General features: G+C 28.8%; 2 long non-coding RNA genes across 2 annotated transcripts in view; one reads left to right on the plus strand and one right to left on the minus strand.

Moving 5' to 3' along the window:
• The window catches only part of LOC142320848 (uncharacterized), a 52,546-nt gene extending 47,690 nt beyond the window's left edge, over positions 1-4,856 (plus strand). Inside the window, exons 3-5 of the long non-coding RNA XR_012755488.1 lie at positions 1,710-1,805; positions 2,311-2,761; positions 4,345-4,856. This is a non-coding gene — a long non-coding RNA (uncharacterized LOC142320848). The remainder of the gene's footprint in view (positions 1-1,709; positions 1,806-2,310; positions 2,762-4,344) is intronic.
• LOC142321394 (uncharacterized) overlaps positions 1-15,647 on the minus strand; it is a 203,617-nt gene extending 187,970 nt beyond the window's left edge. The window contains exon 1 of the long non-coding RNA XR_012755616.1: positions 15,405-15,647. This is a non-coding gene — a long non-coding RNA (uncharacterized LOC142321394). The remainder of the gene's footprint in view (positions 1-15,404) is intronic.
• Between the last annotated feature and the right edge of the window lie 7,641 nt (positions 15,648-23,288).

The following is a 23,288-nucleotide window of genomic DNA, read 5'->3' on the forward strand; positions in this document are numbered from 1 at the left end:
TGAAATTTTTTTTCCATTTCTCTCTTCCAAGGTAATCCCGTCACTATCATTTCAGGCGTATATGTAAACATTATATAGATAATTCGTCCTTGCATCTGTGAGGCATTGCACTTTTATGCCAATTATGGCCGGCTTGCTCGGCATGTACATCCGAAATCGGCACCGCCCGAATGAAACCAACTTTTCGTCTATGAAGACATAGGCAGCCATGAAATATAAACGTTTATGTTTTTTTAACTCGTTTTTCTGATCACTCTTAAACATCAGTCTTATATTTGGGATATGATTTTAATGTTCGTATCAGATTTCCTATCACGGAATTTTTAAGTCGCCTACACTGTTGCACTGTTTTAACTTTCATTTGACTTGTTTAGTTGACAAAAGAAGGCATCATCTGACTTTCTGCGATTATAAATTTACAACCTTATAAGTTTAGAACAGTTCATACCAAATGAAAGCTACTTCTATTTTACATTATTTTAAAAATAATTATTTATACTGTAAGAAACCCAACATTATGCAGAAATCACAGGAAAACTGAATTCCGTTATTTTTTTTTTTTTTTTTGCTAACATATTTTTCAAGCTCTATAACTCTGATAAAATTTTGTAAAAATGTGGTCATCATTTATGCTAAAATATCGATTTTTATCTTTAGCCTCCTAAAATTTTTATCTGTTTGTTATTTTGGTGGCAGTGGTGTGTTTGAAAAAATCTTCCTTTATCCCTATAACATTATTAAATCATTTGAAATCATTTACAGTAAACAGTTTTACCAAATAAATTTATAAATTTCATAGTTTATAAACCTGGAGGAGTGATTAAATAGGAGTGAAATTAATGAAAGTAGAAATTCATTTTTTACTCTTTTAGTTTATATTGAACCAGTTTACTCTTATTCACTCTATCGGTTGAGCGATTAGCCAAGAAAACTACTAGCGCCAAATTTATTGAGGATCTCATAATTCTTGCAAGTCTTATGAAATTTAAATAATATTCCCAATAATACATTTAAAAAATGTTACCAATGCTATACCAATAATGAAATTGTAAATCGGATGAGTAATAAAGACAAAATAACTGCTAACAGTGTCGAGGCTATTGTAGATATCCAGTTTTTAAACTGATAAGAGGGTTCTTCCTAGATATTTTTTAAGGATTTTCATTTTAAGGACTTCAACAGTCCTGATATTTATATCATGACATGATAGTATTTAAAACAACACTAATAATAAATAAACTTGGATATGTCATGAATTTCCGGCTTAATTATTTGAGGAGAACGGTTTATTTTTAAATCCCTATCACAGTTTTAAGAAGGGCAGATCAACTATAGTTATCAAGGCCTTTTTTTTTATAGAGGCTCTTTTTAGAAAGTATCTACTTGGGTATGAAGAATTAATCATGCTCACGCTCCGCAATTTGATTTGCTTTGGATTGCGTCAGTGAAACATAGACGGTTGGATTTGTTCAACTTGCGATCTAATCGCTTCTACAATTTCTGTTTTCTTGCTATTTAAAAGATTAGTGGATTATCATAGCATCCTCAGTCTATTCAAAGCGTTTGGAGTTAAAATCCTTTGGGGAAATTTTTTCTTTAGAACCATAGATTTGGAAGCTATGATGAATTTATTTTATCTTAAATGGATTTTTTTTTAAATAAATTTTTGTATTTATATTTTATGAAAATAATTAATTATTGTATTACAGACAGAACAATATACTTTAATGATGATACGGAGAGATTCTTTAACAACAAAATCACATTACCCGATAACGATTCATTGGATTGTTTACAATTTAAGTGTAAGTTAATTTCTGCATTTATTAATATTCAATATAATTATAAATATTAACTTATATTGTAATAAAATTAATGTTAATAGTAACCTGTTTGACAAAAATATAAATTTGTCACAATGTCAGTTGGTTCTTAATAGTTTCATTAAAAATGAAGCTCATGCTATTTCTCATTTCTATTATAAGTATTCTTTTAAAAATACAATTAATAAATAAATTCAATAAACAGTTATTTGATCTTATTGTACCGTAGTGGTCATGTGATGTTACCATATTTTTTCTAATTATTATAATTATTTAAAACTAAAATTTTAAATGACAAATCCACATTTGGTGTGCTTCTGGTTTGTTTATATTAGATTTCTGGCAAATGTTAACTGAGAATTGTTTATGTTTGTTAATTTGACATATTTTTTTGTTTTGCTTACTTTTGTTTTTATTTATTTTTTGTAAGAGATGTCAGTGTGTATTAAGTATTTTATAATGCTGAATTCTTTTGTATGGTTTACAGGTGACACTGCTTTTTGAACAATCTGTGTATCATATTTCTAAACGTAGATATTATATGTGAGGTCGGGTAGTTTGGCATATTATGAATGAGTATCATTGTTGGCTTTTTCCACAGAGTGATTTGTGAAGAATGTGATAAACTTTCAGGACATGATCAACTGGTGAAAATAAAGAAGGGAGTTCAGTTCATAATAGGTTCGGAAACGCTTCATTAACTGGCAAAAGATTTCGCCCAGATTTTTGCACCTATGGTAAAATTAAGCCAGGATGTAATTTTTGGAACCCAGTTAAAAGGAAAATATAGAAGTTTTATAAGAAATCTGACGTGAAAATTTAAACAAAAAAATAGGTCCCAGAACTTTATTTTTAATAATTTTCGAGGAATCTGGGGTAAATACAAAAAATTGAGTCGAAAAGTGGGATTTTCGTCACCATTACTTTGTCTTAAGGGGGTAAGTAAACCCAAATTTTGACTACTAAAATATTATTTTTTTTGTTCAAAAAAAATAATTTTTTGTGTCATTTATTGATTATTTAAAATCTGCTTTTTAGTGTGATATAATTATTTTTTTCTACATTTTAACTCTCTCTCTCTCTCTCTCTCTCTCTCTCTCTCTCTCTCTCTCTATATATATATATATATATATATATATATATATATATTATAGATCATTGCTAGATAAAATTGACTCACATTTAAGAAATTTGCAGAAATACAGATTAGGTTCTTTGTAAATTATACAGTAAATTACTGTACTTTATTTTACTATTACAGTGTTAATGTACCACTATTTTAGTGATATTACAGTACAATGTATGTATTTAAAAAGAAAAAAATATGTACCATTTATTTATTTTCTCCTTTCAGTGACACTATCTAACAACTAACTACAACAACAACTGACTATCTACAGATCGGCTGGGGGCATCTTTAAAAGTACCATATTTTTTGCTTCCAATTGTGTTGTTCATGTACATGTACATTTCATAATAGGGTTGCAATGGGATCATGTTAAAAAATAATTAGGTACACCAGAATATTCCAATTTTTCCTCCTCTGTGGCAGTTGCTAATTGATATACAGTCAATGAAAACCCTTCCACTCTTTCAGACTGGGTCACTTGATAGACAGAAGAGTAGCATGCACTCCTAGTGCCAACAAAAGAATGTATATGTTTCTTCCTGTTGAGATAAGTAAAGTAATATTCAGTCTAGATCATCTCTTGGAAAAGAAGGTTTGGTGGTGCACTCCCAAGAGAATTGATCATATCTATAATGTGAATCAAAAAAATATTTTTTTCAGATTTCAGTCGCTCTTTGTTACTAAGCTTGCTTTTCTCTACATATTTGCAGTTTTATGACTAATTCATCATAGTCTTGGACCAGAATACAGTGACCAGCATGGAACCATCAACTTCTATAGCTTCAAGTAAAATGTACTGTTGCAATCCATTTGAAAAGTCAAAGTCATAAATCCTGTAAGAAAAACGTGAGAAGTGCAAGCAAGAATTTGGTGCATACATTTACTTTTCTTAAACAAGGTTACAAAATTTGTAGTACTTGCCGCAAACAGATTAAAGCTTCTGCTAAAAATAATGCTGAAGAAACTACTTCTGATGAAGAATTTCAACAATTAGATCCTTTGTATACCCCAGAAAAAAATGAAGCTGTAAATGCTCTCATCAAAAGTTTGATTGTTTTAAATGAATCACCTATTCAGAAAAAAAGGACTTCAAAAATCAACTATTAAACAACTGATCTGTGACAATGATTTAACCATTAGACCAGCCCGTCGGGCTAATAAACATATTGTTGCGTGTTCCCGGCGATCAAGATATTGAGAGATTAAAAATTTTAAATGATTCTATAATTATAAGTTATTAATTTAAGAACATAAATAAAATAAGACAAATCAATAACAATAGTAGTGACAACAGTAATAATAATAAAAAACCACAATAATAAACAAATAATAAATTTAAAAACCCGATACCTAAATTAATCGATTAACTTGTTTTTATTTATTTGATTTCAGGTTATTAATAATTTCAGAAAAAATTGACAAATTTATGGATGTAATCTCATATTTCTCTTTAAGGCAATGGGAATTTTCTGATAAAAATACACAGGATTTATGGCACTCATTAGATGAGAGAGACAAAGAAATTTTTCCATTTAATTCAAAAGATCTTAAACGGGAAAAATATATTAATATTTATATGCGTGGAATTAGACAATATCTAATAAAAGATGATTTGTCAACAATTCCAGAAGGAATAAAAAGGTTTCACACTTCCCTATTCCTGAGATGGTGTAAAGAGTACAATTATAACTGATCTGAATAAAGTCATTATTAATTTAAAATGTTTAACTTATCATATCAATAAACTGAACCAAATTGTGTAATTACTATAAAAAAATATATATACTTTAACACATATTCATATGCTTTTATGACAACCTTTAGTTTGAAGTCTGATTAAAAAAAAAGAAGTTGCTTACAATTTGGTTTTGTTTATCATTGTAGAAGTTAAATTTTTACAGAAAGACTGCTTGACTTGAGTTACTGATGAAGGTTGAAAACTTTTTGAAGTTTTTAAAAAAAAAAATTTATTATGCAATTTCATTCAGTTTGTCGTTTAAAGTTACAATTTTAAATTAATATTTTTGCTGTCATAAACAAAAACGTAGAAAAAAATTATTTATTAAATGTTCCAGGGATTAAGGAGAAGAAAAGTGTATTAACATTTTTATACATTATATTGGTTAATTTTTACATTAAGGTCATCCAGTTCGTTCTATTAAAAAATAAATTTTTTTTGTTATAAAATATTCTGCTGTATAACATGGTCTTGGTCTTCCACGTAATCACTGTTACTTTGTTTATTTTCTTTATGCTGTTTAAAATATTCTGCTCATAGTATAGTTAGTTATATTTGTATATTTTTTGTTGAATACTGAAGTTATATCCAATTATTCTTTGTAAACTTAAAAAAACTTTCAAATAGATGCTGTCTTTGCCTCTAACATTGTAATTCAGAGATTTTAGTTTTAATGAAGTAATAATTAAATATACTGAAATGAAACGACTAGCACTAGATAGGGAATCTTGGAGAGCTGCATCAAACCAGTCAAATGACTGAAGACAAAAAAAAAAAATTAAAACTACCTATTTTGTATTTTTTATAAGTAGTTTTTTGTTTAATTTTACACAGTAGGTGTTAAGCCATTAGCATATGCTTTGTATTAGATTAAATAAAATGAAGAATCTAACATATTTAAGTTCGTTTTTAATGAACAATTAATGAACAATGCTTAGCAAACGCTTAATGAACAATTAAGCGTACAGATTAATTTTTGAGATTAAAGATGGTCATGACTACACTTGTTATAATTTTCACAAACAGGGAATTCATTTAAAACTATGTAATTATTATTTTGTTCTGATTTCAGCGGTTAAAATTAATTTTTTTTTTATTCCGCCTAGTTATTTATATAAGTAAACATATTTCAAGGGTTAGTTTAAAATCTCCCAGATGTGTATACGATCACTTTTTATTATTGTTTCACAATCAAATTTTTATGGTTAACTCGCATGAGTATTCTCAAAACTATTGCTAATGTCAACAGGCAGCTGTCAGTAGCTGTTTAACTGTACCTGATTTTTCATATGTTAGCTGCTTGGGAATTAAAAAAATAAACCTTTGAAATTTTAAATCGATCTTTTAAGACTATTCAGTATATTTGTAGAACAGATTTTTAGTTGACTGCAGTACAGTTTAATTACAAATAGAATTTATAAAAACCTTCCACTGTTATCTACTTAACAACTTGAAATTTTAATTTGGTTTTTTACATGCAAAATAACACAATGTAATATTACAGTGTGTAATGATGTCATTTCTTAGATGTGATTTATCTATTTTCATATTATTTTTAGTGAAACATTTCCATAAAAATGTAACCCGATAAATTTAAAGCCAGTGTTTATCAATGTTTGATTAACTTAGTTACACACATCTCAGGAACGGTCGAACTGAGAATGTACAAGACTACACTTCATTTACACTCATACATATCATCCTCTGAAGAATTATCTAAACGGTAGTTACCGGAGGCTAAACAGGAAAAAGAAAAAAAGGTACTAAGTACTAGCTGCATGTGGGCATCTAATCGATAAGCTATTACAATTATCTATCAGTTTATTTATTACTAATTTAAATGTTTGTTAAGTTTACTACTTTCTATTAATCATATATTTTTATCAGTTTTAAAAAGTGCCGTTTTAAATTTATCGATTCTTGATCTTATCGCAAATATGGTTATGTTGTTGGCATTAAATAAGTAAGGTATTTATAAATTCTGAGTTTCTTGTATTTAACTAGCGATTTGAATTAAATAGTTTAAATTAAAATATACTTTGATAATATAAAATAACCAGCAGGCATGCAAAATTACCAGTATTTTAAGGAAAATCAGTTACTGTATTAATTTTACAACTAAAAACAAATTATATAAAATCATGAAATACAATTCATATTGTATTATAGATATACAGTATGAAAAACACATGAAAATAATATGAAATTTATAAAGAAAAGATATGATTATGTATTGTTATATTAATATTATAATATTAATATTATTATATTATATGATTAAGTATTGCGGCAAATAGATGAAGAAAGAAGCATTTGGAAAAATATAGTTAAAAGAAGAGACAGACTTATAGGCCACATACTAAGGCATCCTGGAATAGTCGCTTTAATATTGGAAGGACAGGTAGAAGGGAAAAATTGTGTAGGCAGGCCACGTTTGGAATATGTAAAACAAATTGTTAGGGATGTAGGATGTAGAGGGTATACTGTAATGAAACGACTAGCACTAGATAGGGAATCTTGGAGAGCTGCATCAAACCAGTCAAATGACTGGTTTCATGACAAAAAAAAAGATACTAAATGAAAAAATATATTATTTTCTCATTAAAATATACATAAAAATATTTATATATAATATTTAGACAAGACAAAATAATCTTTGATAGCTTCTACAGTAAATTATTTATATAAGTATCTCTAAAAAATGGTTTAGAAGAACGATTTTGATGTAATTTGAAAGCGAGTAATAATTTTTAATATTTTAGTTTATCATGTTTCATTGTGTTAATCGGTGAATTAAGTGTTAGATATTTAATGTTTTAGATAGATCTATAATAAAAGAAATACTAACTTTGCCATGCAGCTGTAAAATAAAAACAAGATGTATTTAGAAAACAGAAAATATAAATATTATTATTCTAAATATTTAGATATATCTAAATATTATAAATATTAGATATATCTATTATATTCTAAATATTTATTATTCTAAATATTTAGAAAACAGAATGTATTTAGAAAACTTAACAATCATGTTAGGAACTCATAGCCATCGCTGAAACCTTTTGTAAAACTTTTCATTTTATATTTGTAATTTATTAACCGTAAATACTTCCATTCCTTCATACATTCACGCCCGTAATTTAAAAAAAATTTAATGTTTGTTATTTTATGTTTTATAAATTAATGATGATGTTTTTTTATTTTTTTATAGGGTGGATTTCATTATGTTTTACCATTTATTTTTGTTCTTTCTTCAACTGCTATTGAATATACAACTGCACTTTTCTTTTGTTATATTAATTTTGAAGCTGAATTTGAAAAAATCGAAAATATTTTTATAATAAACGTAATTCTAGCAGGTAGTATAAAAACTAGTTTAAATATTAAACATATAATAAGAGTGTTGAAGGAGATATTTGCCACCAACATTTTTCGGGGTAAAAATAGGCGCAAAATGTTTGGCTGCATAAATTTTGTGTTCACTTTAACAATTTCAACCATATCTCAAACTTTTTTATCAATGTATTTAAACGAATGGGGAATCATTTTGTTCATAATAAAATGCTTAAAATTTTATCTAATAAAACATAATTCGATAAAACTAACGCTATTTGTATAATGATTATTTTAATTCAATAAAATACGTACAATAAATTACTTTTATTCGATAAAGCTCTTTGCAGACCTATTAACGATTAAAAAATGTAAATGGCCACCGATTTGGAATTTTCAAAGGTAAAACTTAAGGGTGGAGTATCCCCATTAATCTAAGGAAAATTTACAAAAACCGCCAAACTTTTTCCTGTTTTTCTGAAAGCCTAAAGTCTGCTCAAAATAACGGTGTAATTACTGTTTCAGTAAATGTTTAATTTTATCCAAAAAATTATAATTTGACAAAAAAAATTTTAACACAAAAAACCTCTTATGAATCAAAGAATGAGGTTTTATCTCTTATTTAACGCTAAATTTAATAATGGGGCAAGAGAACTCTAATTTATGACCATCTCCATCCTGCATTTTCACTTAAACACATTTTTTAAGGAATGGTTGAGGTTGAATGCTAATTATGTATAATGAAAATATTTCATTTACCTACAGGAATCGCATTATAAAATATCAGCTTTATATGATTTACAGGAAAAACATTTTTTTTCAGGTATACTCCTCTCTTAAATATTTTATAGAAATTGTGTTGGGATATGTGTATCAAATTTCATTAAAATATCTAAATTTGTTCTTAAAGTATATAATTATTTTTTATTGAAAAATTACAAAATGAAGTGAATCAAGGTACTTGTTCATGTGAATGTTTTTGTTTAGTTTCATATCCCGAATCAGTCCCTTAAGTTTGGCCAATTCCTCCTTGGACACCCTATAATATATATACATAACTAATTTTTTTGAAAATTTAAATAATTGATTAACATAATTACCTAATGATTAGTGTGCTAATTAAATTCAATATTAACTGATAACCTAATCACTAAAACACAGTAAAACTTAACCAAAATCGATTTTACGGGATCCCGCATCATCAGCTGGTATACAATTATATAATTGCATAAACAAATTTTAAAAAACCTAGATTTATACTCAAATTATTACTCATTCCAGTAATAGTTCTGGAGTTATGTTTTCATCGTAACAAATTTTAGTGTTATAATACTGGTAATGTAAGTTTTTTCTAAATTTTTAGGTTTTTAATATTTGATTAATGTAATTATAACATTTTATTCCAATTGATAATGCGGGATCCCGCGATCGATTTTGGTGTTAAGTTTTTTAGCCTTTTGCTTATCTGTTACTGAGTTTTGGTAATTATAAATATGTTTATGAACCACATAGACCGTGTAATAATATTATAACCGTAAACCATATAATATTGGTTAAAATACGGATGATATATCACGTTAAGTAGATATTTTAGCAGCTCATTCATTACATGTAAAAATAAAAATAAAAGCTGACAACATGGTTGTAGGACTTTCCCGTCACGCGGCTTTTTTCTGATACACGGCTTTACACAAACATACACAACTTAATTAAAAATATTAATCAATTTATTTAAATGTAGTATTTTTTATTTAATTAAATGATTCTAACTAAAACGCGCGCGCGCGCGCATACCTGATTTCATTCGCGCGGGTGTGGCGGTACTAGCAGCCACTTAAAATATCATTAATTCTATCGCTCACCTGTGACGTTACAACATAGTTAGTGTCAGAGCTAAACAGAAAAAGACTTCAGTACGACTACAGTAGTTGTACATCAGCGGTACACTAGCGGTTCTTGTGGTGAGAACGGATACTAATGATACACCAACCCGCTTAGTCGCTAGTTTATTTAGAATATATTTTAGAGCGGGGTGCGATTTTGGATAACTTTTTTTGGAAATATTATTTTTTAAGTAGCAAATGGGCCTAAGAAAAATAAGACCTTCATCAGTGGAAATCTCGAGATACTGAGTGTGACCTAGTTGCAAGCTTACCCCCTTGAAATTTTAAGTTGAAAATTTAACGGCATCAGTGCCCCGTATATAGAAGTAAACCAAACACATACAAGTACATTCGAAGATTCGGAAAATTTCAACCCGGTTTTTCGGGTTCCTTAGGTGTCAAAACGTAAAAATCCGGTGAAAACCGCATATGCCCAAATCGGACAGATTGCCGTACTTTCCTTCTACAGTATATGTCTACTGCAGCGCTAGGCAGGAAAATAAAAGTACATGTAAACATACGTCCGGAAACGCTGCGTTAACGAGTTAACGGCTAGCGAAAAATTTCGCTCGTATTTCATCTCCTCCAGTGAAATGAAGCCATACATTAATTCTTGGGACGCAAAAATGTAAGCTATTTGATGGTTTCATATGAAATTCAATCTGAAAAATTGAAAAAAAATGAGTCCGAGAACCGTAACTTCTGTAGTTCTTTTTAGAAAAACGCAAAAAACGGTAGTCGAAGAACGGACATTCTTAGTCTAACTTTTAACATCTTTTTTAAATTGCCAATAAACAGATAAAACTTGTACGAAATTTAATTCTAAAGAGAATAGTATAAATAAAGCAAACAGAAAGCGAGTAAAAATTAAATAAAATGAACTTTTATTTAGAGCAATACAAAGCTACATTTAACGGAAAAATGATTTTTAACATAAAAAGTTGATAAAATTTACAATAAATTTTCGAATATTTATTGTAAAAATGTTATAAAATTTTCACGTTTGTGGATAGGTCGTGTTGCTTTAGTTCATCGGGGCTGTTCTTTAACGTCACAAAAGCATCAGTAATACGGTCAAGTAACTTCTATCGGGTATTTACTTTCAATTTATAAACATTACACTTCATCCAACCGCATACTCAAAAATCCATTGGCGTAAGATCTGGTGATCTGGGTGGCGAGGGTCTCCGTCTACCGTCTACCGATCTACCGTCTCGATCGATCAATTTATCTGGGAATTGCTTACGATTTAATTAGGCGGAAAAAATACGAAAGAAATGTGGAGACGATTTGAAAAAAGTCACGCGTTCAGATTAATTGTTAACATATAATCAATTTCACAAAGCGGTTGATAGGTTAGAATAAGAATAAATCAACCGGGTGATAGTTTTTTACGTATTTGTGGGAAGATTGTAGGCGAAAACGGTAAAAACTTAACAACATCAGAATTGGTTAATTTCGCGGGCGCCTTTCTATTTGACGAGATACAAAATATAATAAACGGGAAAGAAGTGGCCAGAACGGGAAATGCAGGTGTGACCTCTAAAATGAAAAACGCAATTTCAATGACAAATTCTTTAATTCCATTACCTGAATTAGGCGGATGGGTTAAGGATACAAATAAAATTGATACGAACTACGATAGTAATTTTAGTTTTTGTATACCGTTATCGATGTCGATAGATTTCGCTGAAGCCTGTAAAAAAATAATCGTAAACAATAGGCAGGAGTTTTATTCTTGAAACGTAGTCGAGATGATGTGAAACCGATACCGGCTAGAGTTTCATATCGTAAATCTACACTAGAAATAACAGAAATCGCACGGGTTATACCGTATTTAAAGGCGGGGTCTCAATATCTATTGGAATTGCTCGATAAAGAAAAATGAAGAGTTGCGTATGCCGTTTAGAATTTGGGAACTTTCTCGAAAATCCAACAGTTCCTCAAACAAAATCTGTGGCGTGGAACGTGAAAACATCATCACAATTAGACAAACCGCGATACGTTATTGCGGGTTTTCAAACCGATAGGATAAATAAAGCTACAAGGGACGCGTCAGAATTTGATTCGTGTATGTGAAAAATATTGAAGTATTCATAAATTCAAATCATTATCCGTACGAGGATTTAGAAGGGAATCGAACGATGATGTTTAAGATGTTTATAGATTTTCAAAAATCATATTATAAAAAGATCGATTCGCCGTACACGTTTTCAGATTGTAAAAACAAATATCCGTTGTACGCGATTGATTGTTCGAGACAAGATGAATCGGTTAAAATAGGCGTTATCGATTTGAAAATTAAAACTGAAACAGAAAGAGAACTTTACACCTAATACAATAGCGGATTGTTTATTAATTTATGAAAATATAGTTTCTTACTCACCATTAACAGTGATAAAGTAGTAAAATACGAGACAAACGAAGAGTCACAGGCTGTAACCTGAGTAGCTGTTAGATAATTTTAACACATTTTTTTGCGTTTGCAGTTAAATTTCACGATGAAAGAGTGGATTCAATGAAAATATAATAGTAAAACACCACTGATTTTTTTGATGAGAAGTTATTATTTAATATATCGAAAATCCCTGAAAAAAATACGTCCACATACATCATTTTGACCTTTGACCCCCTTAATTTTTGGGGAACTAAAATTTGAAACCCGTGTTTTAATACGTATTTTACAGTGAATGCACTCTTTCAGCTTGAAAATTTAACGAAAAACAGGAAGTAATTGTGGAGGGGTGGTCTCCCTTTAATTTTCCAGCTTTCTGATGACGGGGTCAAGGTCGAATTGATGCCGTATGTGGACATATTATACTACTGCTACAATCTTCGCTGATGCAGCTTTGAAACCCCGGGTCAAAGAAATATTTTAATCTTCTGATAAGAATTTAATCCTTCACCCTTTTCTTTATTTACATCAGGCAGAAACCGATTATTTGTTGAAAAAATTAAGTTTTTTATACGTAGCGCTGATAGACCTACATAATTTTTGTGATTACGCATATTCATTAACTCAGCGATTTTACAACGCCCAGCACATGATTTTACTTTTCAGGTTGATCTGAGGTAGCATTAAAATTTCTGTAGTAATTATTAGAAGAAAAAAGAAGCTTTTTATTCACTTCATTTAAATATTTACAGATACTAAAAAATAATTACGTATATTTTACAGAAAATTCTCATCAGGCCGATAAGTATTCCGAACGTCGTAAACACCAAAAAATTTTAATTTTTTTTCACAAGAAGCGAATTTTTTTTACTAAAAAACCGACGAGAAAAAGTAAATATATTTTTTTTATTCACTTCACCCATTAAGCGTAATAAATTCCAACATAACACCCTTATGTAAACGATTTTCCCGGAATAGATATTCTGTTGAGTCAGAAAAATAAATGTGTCTAAACGGGTCACTTTTAGAACGATAGTAATTCTTTTCCAGTATTATTATGCTTTTCATTGTAATTTTCATCTCAACCACTTCTTTTGCAACCAATTTAACTAAAATTCAAGATCACTACATAACCCACCAACCAGATTTTTTTTTTAAATTTAAATTTGAATTTTTATTTAAATTTTTCTCAGAAATTACGTTTTTATCACGAATATTAAAAGCATGGAGCGCCTTTCATTGTATTACATAGAAAAGTATGAATGAAATGATTATAAAATATAATTAATACAATAAAGGGAGCCCCATGCGCCCTTTTATTATTCGTGATATAAATGGAAAAGAAATTTTGGATCTCATAGGTTATACGACCTCTATATATATATATATATATATATAAATTTATATAATAAATAAATCTAAAAGTATAAATACAATCTAACCTAACTTACCTACGCTCGCTTCGCTCGATAGTCATGGTTAGCGAGAGAAGCAAGGGTAGGTTAAGTTTTGTGGGTTTTATATATATATATATTATTTGGTTATCTCATAACCGTAATTGGACAAATATTTATGGACAGATATTTATTTATTGGATATTTATAGTGGGGGTCGTATAACTCATGAGACCCGAAATTTTGTTAATAAATTCCTTCAATATGTATTATTATAAATAAATGTTCACATAAAAGTAAAATCACTACCGTCAGTAGAAAACAGATGTAAAGATCATCATTATCAATAAAAAACGTTATTTGAATTTATTCAAAGAGTTTATTATAAAGATTTATTCTTGATTTAATATGAAAGTAAAATTATTTTTATTTTTTTCATGCATCTTTAAACAAAAGCGTATTTTTAATTTTTTTTAAATATTTTTTGAGAACGCTATTAGTGATTTACTGTAGATGTATTATAACTAATTGTGAAAATATTTAATGGCCACCATTTTGACAGGGTTGTTGTAGTCCGAAATTTTTACCCCAAAATTCTTGTTTCTTTTTAGTGCATGGGTGTTTGGTAATCTAATACCGAAATTTAAATCGTTTTCAGATTGGAGCATTTACTAAATTTTATTTTATACTCGTATATTTATTTTTTAGTTTTGATTGTTGAACAGTTATGCAAGAGGTACTGAAGATTATTTCTTTAATTATCTCTAAAAAAAGGCATTAAATGACCGCCATTTTTATTAGACTTCACGTTGCCTGATTGCTTTATGTAAAGCAAACATTTTTGTTTTTCAATCCCCTTTACAATTCTGTGTCATAATCCTATTGCTGAATTTAGCTTTTCTATATTTAACTGTTGAAAAATTATTTCAGGATTGCCGTATTTTGTTAAGATTATGTATAATAGTTCCCATAGAATTAACAGTATATTTTATGGAAACCATACTTTTATACGAATGTGACTACTGCTGCAGCGATTTTTTAATTTCTTAAATGAGTAAAGATTTAAAATTTTATAATTAATCGATTTCATATAATTTGTTTTATAAAAACACAAATGTTAAAAGACAGACTCGATAGAAGCATGCTCGGCTATAAAACCAAAAAGTCTCTGGTTTGATTCCCGGCTAGGTTTTAAAGAAAATTTTAAATAAATCAACTTCAACATAGTCAATAATACAATGCTGACGATTAAAAAAAAATTTGTCTATTAAAAGAAGGTATCTAATTCTATTTATTAACTAACCGTGAGAAGCCGAGTAAAAATTCTTTTTTATGAATATTTAGTCAAATTTAACAATACATAAAGACTTGTGTATGTAAACGAAAAATAAAACGTTATTTTGATTGAAATATAGTACATTATATTATGTAGATCACGTTAGTATAAGTAACAAATATAAAAAGAAATTATATATATATATATATATATATATATACATTGGAAATTGTTTTGAGCACATATTTACGTACACGTTGAACGGGATGCAGAAAACTCATATTTTTGATTAGTATTACCAAAAATTCATCAACAGAATAATATTTTTCCTGTAAAAGAAAGATAACAAAGTTAATGAATAGAGCCCGTGCGAAGCCGGGTAGAAATTCTAATATATATATTTTGTTAACATTTAGTACAATCTACTACTTACATTCATTACTGTTTTTTTATTATCTTTTTCTATTAAAACAACACACAGTAAAACTGAAAATAAAACTGTTAAAAACGAACGTGAACATAGGCTGACCTTTCAATCTTAAAATTTAATAAAATTTGGTTAAATTATAATAGACGTATTTAATTATTAGTAACCAAAAAACCATTAAACAAGATTTTCTTAAAATATTGCTACAACCATTGTTTTTTTAAACGTTCTCTCAATTTTTTTACTCACTACGACTGATTTAACCTATCTCTCCTAACCTATCTTTGACCGAACATATGATCAAATGAAAACTGATACATATATACTACGGCTGCATTGATCACGTTGTTTTTATTGATGACTATTTTTATTGTTTTTAAAAAATAAAGATTACATTATTTTTATAAATTATAATAAAATAGTATTATAAATAAAAATTCAATTCACTTATAATTATAATAAAAATTCATATATAAATAAAAATTATTCACTCATTAAAATTAAAGGTTATATATTCAATAAAGAAAAAGAAGAAAAAAATTAAGGGAAGATCTTGTTTTCGACGTTAGTCGGTTAACGTATCTCTTCGTTGTCGCAGTTACGGAGCAGTTAACTTCAAATCCGTCGTTACTTTAAAATAAAATGGTAAACTGACCAGGAGTTTAAGTTAAAATTAGGGTAAGCTTATTGAATACAACATATTAATGCTAGGAATAAGTATTAAATGCTAGTTTTAAGTATTTTAAATTGAATTATTTAATTAAAATTTTAACGTAAATGTTTACTGCGTTATAGTAGACAACATGGCACATGCCTTTGTTCAAAATTATAAAATGCAATGAAGTATAATAATTCATTTAATATTTTATCTATTTTTAATATAAATATGCATCGATTGAATTATATGATTATATATTTTGTATTATATTTTAAATTAATATGATATGTTTGATAAAAAATAGTTTTTTTCTAGAATGTTCCGTGCTTTCATGATGAAACATTCTTTCTTTTTTCTATTACAGTAATGTAATTAAACATTTTTATGTATCAACATTTTCAGTTTTTTCGCTATATTTACTATTTATTTCTATAACATTTTTTTTTCTATATTTGATTGAATTTAAAAAAAAAAATGATGAAATTAAATGGCTGCTACCTTACATAATGTAAGATTATTCATTTTAAGCTGTTGAAATTTTTCCTGTAATTTTATTTGATGCGAAACTGAATGTTTCATATCATATTTACAGTAGAATTGTTAAAGTTGTTGCAACAGAATGAAATTGGGTGTTACCTTAAATAATCCAAGATTATTCATTGTAGGCAGTTGAAATTTTCTCTACAATCTTATTTGATATGAAACTGAATGTTTCATTTTGTTAAATTTACAGTTTGAATTGTTAAACTTTTAACAGCAGTATGAAATTATTACTTATATCAGAGACTTATTTTACCAATTATTGAGAAGACTGGTAGAATTTATGCTGTTTTAAAGCAATAATTTGAATCTCTTTATTTGAGATTACATGATCACTTGTCATTCTTAAATAAACAAAATAGATTAATATTTTTTATTGTTATTTCAGTATTTTTTATTTGGGCATAACATAAACCATTGTTTACTGTTATTTCTTCTGTTTAATATGAGTAATTATTAATTTTATTTCATGAGTATTTTTTTAATAATTAAAAAAAAAGCACTTTATAAACGCAATAATAATGTTATTTACAAGTTTTCTATCGTATATCTAATTTTTTTTTTTCAAAATTTCTATAACTTTTAATTAATGGAAACCTGATTACTATGTAAATTTCAGAACAGATCATCATTATAAAAGATTTTATCAAATATAATGTAAGAGTTAATAAAATTCTATATTAAACAGACAGATGTAATTTTAGACAAAGATAAAAATGAAAAGATGTAACCGTTTCTTCATTTTAAATAAAAACAAATCGTTCATTAATCTATTTGTACTTTTTCGAAAACTTATAGAAATTATATACTTAAATATAACATATTCGTAACTTTTTTTTGTCTTCAGCCATTTGACTGGTTTGATACAGCTCTCCAAGATTCTCTATCTAGTGCTAGTCTTTTCATTTCGGTTTATCCCCGACATCCTACATCCCTAACAATTTGTTTTACATATTCCAAACGTGGCCTGCCTGATAATTTTTTCCTTCTACCTGTCCCTCCAATATTAAAGCGACTATTCCAGGATGTCTTAAAATGTGGCCTATAATCTGTCTCTTCTTTTAACTATATTTTTCCAAATGCTTCTTTCTTCGTCTATTTGCCGCAATACCTCTTCATTTGTCACTTTATCCACCCGTCTGATTTTTAACATTCTCTTATAGCACCGCATTTCAAAAGCTTCTAATCTTTTCTTCTCAGATACTCCGATCGTCCAAGTTTCACTTCCATATAAAGCGACGCTCCAAACATATGGTTTCAAAAATCTTCTCCTGACGTTTAAATTAATTTATGATGTAAACAAATTATATTTCTTACTGAAGGCTCGTTTAGCTTGTGCTATTCGGCATTTTATATCGCGCCTGCTTCGTCCATCTTTAGTAATTATACTTCCCAAATAACAAAATTCTTCTACCTCCATAATCTTTTCTCCTCCTATTTTCACATTCAGCAATCCATCTTTGTTATTTCTACTACATTTCATTACTTTTGTTTTGTTCTTGTTTATTTTCACGCGATAGTTCTTGCGTACGACTTCATCTATGCCGTTCATTGTTTCTTCTAACTCCTTTTTACTCTCTGCTAGAATTACTATATCATCAGCAAATCGTAGCATCTTTATCTTTTCACCTTGTACTGTTACTCCGGATCTAAATTGTAAAGATTATAATGTAACGGGCATACGCAACATCCTTGTTGGACTCACTTTCTTATTACGGCTTCTTTCTTATGTTCTTCAATTATTACTGTGCTGTTTGGTTCCTGTAAATGTTAGAAATTGTTCTTCTATCTCTGTATTTGAATCGTAATTTATTTAAAATGTTGAACATTTTATTCTAGTCTACGTTATCAAAAAAATGGAACCGGTAGGTGGCGCTGGGATCGTGTTATTTCGAAAAATTGTATTTATGGCCCGTTTTGGCTCATATTCAGAATTTATATTAGTTAAGTTAAACGAAATATTTTTGTAAAAAATGGATCTGGTAGGTGGCGCTGGGATCGTGTTATTTCGAAAAATTGTATTTATGGCCCGTTTTGGCTCATATTCAGAATATATATTAGTTAAGTTAAACGAAATATTTTTTTTTAAAAATGGATCCGGTAGGTGGCGCTGGGATCGTGTTATTTCGAAAAATTGTATTTATGGCCCGTTTTGGCTCATATTTAGAATATATATTAGTTAAGAAAAACGAAATATTTTTTGTAAAAAATGGATCCGGTAGGTGGCGCCGGAATCGTGTTATTTCGAAAAATTGTATTTATGGCCCGTTTTGGCTCATATTCAGAATATATATTAGTTAAGTTAAACGAAATATTTTTTTTTAAAAATGGATCCGGTAGGTGGCGCTGGGATCGTGTTATTTCGAAAAATTGTATTTATGGCCCGTTTTGGCTCATATTTAGAATATATATTAGTTAAGAAAAACGAAATATTTTTTGTAAAAAATGGATCCGGTAGGTGGCGCTGGGATCGTGTTATTTCGAAAAATTGTATTTATGGTCCGATTTGGCTAATATTGAGAATATATATTAATGTCGTTCTAATATATATTAGAACATCTATTTCTGCGTTTATATGTAGCTTTATTTCATAAAAATTATTTTTTTTTTATATTTTAAACAATTTTAAACATTTTGAAATGTCGATTTGCGAGTTGGTCAGAGTAAATAAGTCTTTCGGTGTGGACAAACTCTCGCCGGCGTTATTCTACGGAACGACTTGAAAAATTTATCGAGGTGGATTGTGTCAATTAAATGTTATGTTATGTAACGATAAACTATACAGATCGATTAATAAATCGATTTTTTTTTGCGTTTATTATCAAAGTTTTGCTATTCAAATAAAACATCTGATGTGAACACTGCGTGACTTCCTTGTAAGCCTATTAAATAGCATACACACGGTTTTTTAAATGAAAAGTACATCAAATTTTATTTCATTAATAACTTCTCATAATTTTTCATGTTTTTTTTATTGTTTTTATTGAATTATTATTTATTGTAATTTTTATTTCAATCAGAGATTAATAATTTATTAATATATCAATATATTTAAATGAAAAAAAGGAGATTAAGACGGATTTGAACCGATGTGCCTTCCCCTTGTAAGATTGAAATATTTTATTAATTAAAATTTAATATGGCTATAACTCCAGAACCAATAAAAATAAATAACACTTATGATATATCGTTGAAAAGCTCTCAATGAGAAATTAATACTACAGTTAAGAAAAAAATGAAATCAAGATTTTTCGGATTTTGGGCTTTTTTGGACACTTTTGGTACAGCCGATTGCAATCAAAAGGGATGGTTCACAACTAGATGTTACAACAGTCCTAAATCGAAAATTTTAACATTCTATGGCTGATTGTTTTTCAGTTGTGTACGTATATGTTTTTGAGTCTGTACGTACATATGTACGTACAGACTCAATACGTTGATACATTGATAAAATTTAAAAACGCACAAAGGAATGTAGAATAGCGGAAAACCAATTAAATAACATAAAAAAACCAATAGTAAATACTACTCTTATGGGGGTATAAGTACTGTCATAAGTAGCTCATTTTATCAGTGCATGGTTTAAATCTGCAGTTCTATTAGATAGTATATTTTTAATTGAATTCTGCATTTGTAGATTTTGAACAATACTGTGTAATTGTTGCTTTTATATTTAATAGATATGAAATATTTATTTTTGACAAATAGTAATTTTCTTTTTATTTGATTAATAAATAGGGTTTTGTATTTTTTATCATGTTTATAATTTGTAGTGATTAATTATACCATTATGTTTTGAATGGTGCTGCAGATGTGTTGTTTTTATTAAACGATTAAAAAAATTACAAGAAATATTTTTTTAACATAATTCTTTTGTTCTATTGTGTGTTGTTAGTTGAAGGGCCTAGTAAAGTGTACGTTGTTAAAAAGAATGTTGCTAGGATACAAATATTCGATCAGTATTCAAATGTACAGCCTGATTCTACTGCTGGTCCTAAAATTCAAGAAAATATTTGTGATAATTATTCACCATCATCATCATATTTTCTAAAAGGTAATAATAATTTTTAATGATATTTATTAAATAATATAACTACTGTTTCAATAATATCAACAAGATCATTTTTCTGACAAATAATCTTTTTTTTTGTTTTCAGGTACATCTGTTACATTCGAAAATGTTTGCTTAGAATTAAATTCATCCTATTTCAAAGAGCTGTTCGGTGTGACTAAAAAATGACGTTACGTGTTAATTCCATAACGGTAGTAACCATTTTTCTCAGTAAGTTAGTTCTATATTTTTGTTGGTTTATACATGTTGATTTACAATTATAAGATTTTATTGGAAAACATCCATTTAGTTAATTAATATTCTAATTGATTATTGTTTGAGATTTATAAAATATGTTTTTTTGTGTTTCAGATGCATGAGTTGTCATTTAAGTACTGTACTTATTTTAAAATTATGCAACTTTCAGGACTTCCTAGCTGATTAATATATCATGTTCAATATAATTTAAATAGCGGTAATGTACAGTTTTGTTAGCTTCGTCATATTAACTAACAGTTTTTACTTATTATACGATTATTAGATTTTATTAGATAATAGCCACAGATATTAATAATACAATCATAAATCTTTGTTTAAGACAATTAAAATACTTAAAATTATTATTTTTTTGTTTCAGATGTAATTGTTAACATTTAACACTCATTTAACCACTCATTTAACTACTTCTTTTGAAAAAATGGATGCTTTCAAGACTGCTTGACAGTGAGTAAAATACGAGGGACGATCATAAAGTAAGTTGCACCCGATCTATGAAACAATTATATATTTATAAGACAAACCTACATACGTATATATGTTATTTGACTGCGTTTATTTTTGTGTCTCCATTTATGTGTTGCTCATTCAGTTTAAATAGTGTAATGTAGCACCCAGCTCTTATCCCCTATGCGGATTTCTTTCAAAACATGTGCACCCGCCATGGAATAATGTTGATGAAAATAAAAGAGCTGATGCAAAAAGTTGACGTTTGTGGTTGTCGGTCAACAGATGTGGCACAATTTGAGCACACATGTTGGGGTAAACAAGCTGATCGTGAATGAAATCGCATACACAATACTTTCACAGACGTTATCTTCACTGGCAATTTCTCCAATTTTACTGCGCCGGTTACTCATTATCATTTCATTCACGCTTTTCGATTTCCCATCGTGTTTTCAGTTAAGTGATCCCAAAAAATGCGAGCTTGGGATGAAAGTTGGCACCGCGTAAGTCGTGGGGGGTTCACACTATGGCTATTTTGATCTCTCCACCCACACGCATCAGTGGGGAATTCAGGCTTACTGATGGTAGCAATGGTGACCCTCGACATATGATGAACCTGTGAGGAGTGCGGGAAGGACATGTGCTAAGCGAGTCTGGATCAGATAGGCTGTCCCCAGGAAGGGTAACGCTTCAACAGATTAACACGCCGGTATTGTGGAAAAGTAGGTCGGCGTGTTTCAATGTAGCGGGAGGGATCCGGACGAATAAGCTCCTTAGATAGAAGCAAGAAAGGGTGGGCAAAGACTTTATTCATAGCACTTCAAGGTGACAGTGTTATCCTAAAACACGAAGAACACTCTCCTTGTGGATGCTAAACATATTCATGGAGGTTGGGAATGGCTATAAGGGCTGAGAGTAGGCCATCATTAAAAAAACAAATTTATGTACGCCTATCAACCAGCTCGTCACTCACATTTGTTCTCCCGATTCCGAACATTCTGCAGGTATTTATTATCGTGGGGTATATGATATTTATTCTCATCGTATATCTCAACAATTTGCTGAGGAATATCACAAGTGTAATTATTTGCTTACAAAAATCGGACTACCGAACGCAGTTCTGTAATCGACAAAACCTCTAGAGGACACGGCGTGTTAAACACGATAATGCATATATACTGAATGATGTACAGAACTGCTGCTGGGTGACGGTGAAAACAACAACAAAGCTAGTGCTGCATCAGAACACATTAATTTATTCCTTTCAGTATAAAAGACTGTAAGGTGTAACTCAATTTTTGACGGACGTGTTGAATCATTTACAATAGGGATTACAATGAGGTAACGTACAGTTTTTTCAGCATCATCATATATTCTATCACATTATACTTATTATATGATTATTACATTTTATTGGATGATGCCCATATAATTTAAATAATGTAATTTATTAATTTTTGTTTTAGTCAATTAAAAAATTTTTTTTTTCAGATGGATGAGTTATCGTTTATACCATCTACTTTTGTATAGTTATCTCACTTTCAAAACGTCTGGACTCTCGGTAATGTATCATGTATATTATTAATTACATAGTCGTAACGTACAGGTGTCTAGCATCGTCTGGTATTCTAACATTCTAACAGTTTATAGTTGTACGATTGCTAGGTAGATTTTATTAGATATAACCCTATGTTAAATTAATTTGAAAAAATGTAAAAACACACAAAGGAATGTAGAATAGCGGAAAACCAATTAAATAACATAAAAAAACCAATAGTAAATACTACTCTTATGGGGGTATAAGTACTGTCATAAGTAGCTCATTTTATCAGTGCATGATTTAAATCTGCAGTTCTATTAGATAGTATATTTTTAATTGAATTCTGCATTTGTAGATTTTGAACAATACTGTGTAATT

This window comes from Lycorma delicatula, chromosome 3, assembly GCF_047948215.1.
Source record: "Lycorma delicatula isolate Av1 chromosome 3, ASM4794821v1, whole genome shotgun sequence".
Lineage (NCBI taxonomy): Eukaryota > Metazoa > Arthropoda > Insecta > Hemiptera > Fulgoridae > Lycorma > Lycorma delicatula.